The sequence below is a fragment of the Aedes albopictus genome, chromosome 2 (genome assembly GCF_035046485.1).
Source record: "Aedes albopictus strain Foshan chromosome 2, AalbF5, whole genome shotgun sequence".
Lineage (NCBI taxonomy): Eukaryota > Metazoa > Arthropoda > Insecta > Diptera > Culicidae > Aedes > Aedes albopictus.
Genome location: NC_085137.1, coordinates 412,492,466 through 412,497,268, shown reverse-complemented (window position 1 = coordinate 412,497,268; position 4,803 = coordinate 412,492,466). Strand labels below are relative to the sequence as shown.

General features: G+C 34.0%; 1 long non-coding RNA gene across 1 annotated transcript; it reads right to left on the bottom strand.

The window, feature by feature from the left end:
- Positions 1-1,317: 1,317 nt before the first annotated feature.
- LOC134288473 (uncharacterized) lies at positions 1,318-3,197 on the bottom strand. The gene is made up of 2 exons (XR_009997974.1): positions 3,084-3,197; positions 1,318-3,022 (listed from the first exon to the last, which is right to left on the bottom strand). It is a non-coding gene; the product is annotated as an uncharacterized LOC134288473 (long non-coding RNA).
- Between the last annotated feature and the right edge of the window lie 1,606 nt (positions 3,198-4,803).

Here is a 4,803-nt window from a genome sequence, read left to right as displayed (position 1 = left end):
TGTGGGAAAGTAGGCCTTTTCCTGTCAGATTTGCGTGAGGTAAAACAGCCTATTACGATGAGAAATTTCAAAAAAAATATTAAAGAGATAAATTTTAAAAGTAGCATGAAAAGGGCTCACCAATATCAACATAAATAATAAGAGACCAGCAACAGCAAACAAAAATAATAATGAAAAGGCAATTTTATTTGTCTGGTAAGCTTGTCTCGCATTCGAGTTTGTTCTGCTTGAAGAAAACAAATATCAGTATTCAATATAATGTCAAACAAAAGTTTTATGATGATTTGTATGCAAGTTATAATAATGGAATATTTGATGTATGTATAATTATTCACTATGACATTGCTTACATGAACTAACACAGGGGGCGACAATTAGAATAAAATTTCAAAATATTGATAAATCATACACCAATCGAAAGCACTGGTCTTAGGCTTACAAAATCGCACAACCACATCGCGGGTGCGCACGTCCTACTATAGTTTTAGATCAATTTTGACTCAAAAATGAGTAATTTTCAAGAATATCGAAGGATAACTCATTTTAGGCAGCTTTTTCACAACTTAAATGCCATACAGATGATCTTCACATATCTACGAACAAAGCCTTCAAAGCAACTATTATATGTAGTTCATGCGTTTATTAAAGCACGGGACACTCGCATAGTTGTGAATAAACATTATAGATTTTGTATGAAGGCCATAAACCACAGTCCGTTCAGGAGGCTGTCAAAAATTCAAATTTCAATGAATCGATCTGAAATTTTGGATTTCTACAGTTGAAATATTTAGGAATCTGACAAAAATATTATATCTACGTGAAAAGCATTTTCATTTTTTAGGTTTCGACCGCCCTCGCACCACTGTGTACTGTGATATGAGTTAGAGCTTACGTGCATGCAATAAAAACCAAGACATTGTGTGTGCAGGTGATATGGGTGCCTTATTTGCACGATGGTGCAAACATTATCACGCATACGGTACCAGTCTTCAAGCAACATCTGAAGTAATCAGAGGTGAAATCGTTTAAAAAGTGTTTATTACTAATATTATACTCCGTTCTCAGAATCCCTGAAAGGACTATAGGACTAGGGGTAGGCGGGGCATTATGGACACCCGGGGCAGAATGGACACCCTCAATATTTTGAAATATGCGAACTTTTTTGAACTTTCAATGAATGGAGAATATAGTCCATTTGTCTAAAACGTAGTTTCAGGAAATAAACATTCGAAATTAAAATTATACTTAATTTTACACGAAAAAGTTGCGTCCTCCGCTTTTTGTGCATGGAAATTATAGTTTTCACACCATCTAAAATAAGATTTAGTGATTAATTTATTGCAGGTCGATTAAAACCTGATATTTCTAGAGCACATGCAAATAGTTTTGCTATATCTACATGCTTAACATGTTTATATTTTCTTCTTTATTATATCAAAAATCAAGTTTGGAAATATCTTCTGCTGCCGGGGCAAAATGGACACTCACCTTTTTGAAAGAAGCGGCAAGGGAAAAATATAACCTAAATCACAAACCAATCAAATTCTTCGATTTCAGTATATTTTCGGTTAAATGTTCACTATAGTAGACATAGGGTGAAACAAATTGGTTAAAAAACGACAGAAGTGGAAATTAGTTGTTCTAGGCACAGCTTACATGCCGACAAAAACGAAGCTTCATCCAAAACAGCCTGAATTTAAATTAACTGAACAAAAATGAACTAATTCGGCGCATTATTCATCCATAATAGTTGTTTTGTAATGAAATGACTTCATAGGTGTAAATAATGTACGAAATTCGTAAAGGTCTCATGGTGTCCATATTGCCCCATGGGGGTGTCCATTCTGCCCCGTATGTTTGAAGACGGTCATGAAAAACTAACATTTTTCAAAACATTTTTTTAAGTGGATAAATCATTTTTCTTCGTGAGAATTCATATGCAATAGATGCTAAATAGACTTTAAAAGGATACATGTATCAAAAAACTAAACTTTTTTGACATCTTGCCAGGTAAAGTTGGCAAAAACCTTAGGGTGTTCATATTGCCCCGCCTACCCCTATAGTGAAATATTAGACAGTATTTTTTATGGAATCTAAATTGAATTTCAAGTCGTCTTCTTGAATTCTTGTTAATATCTCCTATTTGTTTTTTTTTATAATTCCAAAAGAAGTCATTAGAGAACTCCAGACAGGAAATATCATTAGAAAATTTTTGTGGAAACCGTGCAAGGACTTCCAGGAATACTATACCAATGAAGTTCTCTACGCTATTCCCGGACAAATATTTCATGAATATCCTCTGCAGAATTACCTGCAAAGAAATATTTGTAGAAATTACCCAATACTAAATGCTTTGAGTTATACTTTGCAGAGCCATTAGAAAATTTCTGTAATGAATTTATGGTTGAATCAAAAACGAACTTGTTAGAATAGATATCTACATGAAGTAAGCAGATTTCTTTCCTATGAAAATAGTTCAATACCAAAGTTTTATCCCAAACTCTTGATTCTAAGAGAGAATATTTTGTAGAATATTTTATATTTCTTTGTGTTTCTCTAAAAATCATGGGTTGAACAATACATATAGTGTCCTTCCTGGTATTTTTCGTCGGTAGGACATGTCCTACCTGTCCTATACCCACTTCTCGAACCAAAAAGTATGTAATATAAACCTTGTTGGAACGAAATCGAATGTATCAGATAAGCACGTGACTTTTTTGATGCACAGTTGAGGCTAAGGATAAGCTTCAGAAGGCTGACTATAGAGGCACGTTATCCTCCATTTGAGATATTTATGTAAGGATAAGTTTGTTCAAAGGATTCAAACTTTTTTGTCATTTTCTCTGAAGGGTGGCTGACATCTGGATATTTTTAAAAGTTTCCTCAATCAGTTTTTTCAGGATATGCAATTCCATTAGGAAAAACCCATAGGTGATGTCATGAAATCTTTCATTTTTTTTTAAATTGATGCTTTCAGCCATTTGGTGTTCGTCTCATTTGGCGAATCTAATTGATATAACTTCTGAAATAAAAAACTTCGGGGTTTTAAATGGAAACTATTATTTTTCATTGTTAATACATACTCCAATAACAGTTGTTCCATTGCTATGCCTCTCAAAGATTATTGTATACAGAAAACTGCATCAAAACAAAATTGTACAAGGTAAGCATCTCGTTAAATATTGATGAGAATGTACATGGATGGAGTAAGTTGTTGTATGTGTTAACGAAATGTTTGACAAACGAACGTCAAACAGTTTCGTCGATTTGTCATTCCGTTGGTAGCACCATACGAAACATCGCATTACTAAATAACCAACCTCGCATATGCGCACCTGTACAGCCCTGCTCTCTGGTGGGTGATAGACACAGCACAAAACGACAACAAACGACCCTCCGAAAATTTGCTGGTTGGTTTTCGACGTACTTTTCTCTTAGTAGTGTTGGTAAAAGTCTACACAGGCTAATGTGGTTTTAGTAATGGGCAGGGTAGGACATCACATGGCGACGGGGACAGTGACTTACGTCTGATGGGGGATATCTTTCGATGTTTTAGGAAAGGCGAAATTAATTATATGAATGGACTGTTGGTAGGGAATATTCGAGAGTTCATGATTTGTGTTAATACTGTTAATAACGAATTTCAAAATATTATATCATAATATTTTGAAATTTTATACTAATTGTCGCCCCCTTTGTTAGTTCATGTAAGCTGTCAATGTCATAGTGAATAATTATACATACATCAAATATTTCATTATTTTAACTTGCATACAAATCATCATAAGGGCCCATATAGCTGAGGCGGTAAACGCACGGGTATTCAGCATGACCATGCTGAGGGTGACGGGTTCGATTCCCGGTCGGTCTAGGATCTTTTCGTAAAGGAAATTTCCTTGACTTCCTTGGGCATAGAGTATCTTCGTGCCTGCCACACGATATACACATGCAAAATGGTCATTGGCAGAGGAAGCTCTCAGTTAATAACTGTGGAAGTGCTCATAGAACACTAAGCTGAGAAGCAGGCTTTGTCCCAGTGAGGACGTTATGCCAAGAAGAGGAGAGGACAAATCATCATAAAACATTTGTTTGACATTATATTGAATACTGATATTTGTTTTCTTCAAGCAGAACAAACTCGAATGCGACACAAGCTTACCGGACAAATAAAAATACCTTTTCATTATTATTTTTGTTTACTGTTGCTGGTCTCTTATTATTTATATTGATATTGGTGAACCCTTTTCATGCTACGTTTAAAATTTATCTCTTTAAACAAAATTTCAGGTTTTTCTTGTAGGAATTAACATTTTTTTCTTTCTTGTATTTCTATGTTTTGTGTTTATTTCGGCATCTTTCCTCGCGTAAAAATTTCAAGAAACACAATAAAAAGTTCAATCTATTCCAAAACTTCGCGCTTTTTTTAAACAGTGTTCCTCTGAACTTGGGATTTTACTTCTTTTTTTAATATTTAATTGTTTCTAAACTTTTGCATTTTTTGTGTGCGTTGTGAATGAGCAATTTTTGAACACTTATGAAAGGCAAACCAAATTTTATCAATAATCATTAATAACATTCTTAAAATTAAATAAGTTATTAATGAAAGAAATTGAAAGCTTAGTCATCGATCGATTTTTCTTTTTTTTTTCTTCATCCTTAACACTCTGGATATTTATATTGCAAAATATTCCAGTTATACATATTTTCCATTGCGATCGATAAGCAACATCAATGGAGACGCATGATAGCCAACGAGGAATATGAATTACCAGTAAACATAGAAAGCTAGAAAAACGAGAAAAA